The following is a 477-nucleotide window of genomic DNA, read 5'->3' as shown; positions in this document are numbered from 1 at the left end:
TATATTTATTTCTAAATATATTTTTTTAATTTTTAAATTATTTTATCAAATCTATAATTAATTGAATTAATTGAATTTGTCCCTACTATATTAAGGAATCAATTTAATTGAATAATCTTGAAGCGTTTATATAGTTATTTTTATAGTCAATAAATCTGACAGTTTTTCAAGACTCAAAAAGTTATTAATAAGGATATGTATGATGAATTACGAAAATTTTTTTTAGGTACACAATTTTTATATTCTCCTATTTTGTTTATTAATTATTCTTATAATTTGATATGTAAAAAAAAAAAATAAACATTCTCATTTCTTCTTCTTTTCATTTCTTATAAGAAAATGAAGACCTCTTCAGATTCATATTTTGGCCTACCACTTAAAAAATATAAAGACAAATATAAATATCTATGACATTTAAATAAAAATTATCTTTTGTAAATAACTAATATGTATTTTTTATTTATATATAATTTTTTT

Source organism: Arachis ipaensis, chromosome B06 (genome assembly GCF_000816755.2).
Source record: "Arachis ipaensis cultivar K30076 chromosome B06, Araip1.1, whole genome shotgun sequence".
In the NCBI taxonomy this organism is placed as follows: domain Eukaryota; kingdom Viridiplantae; phylum Streptophyta; class Magnoliopsida; order Fabales; family Fabaceae; genus Arachis; species Arachis ipaensis.
Note: the sequence above shows the minus strand (reverse complement) of the source record.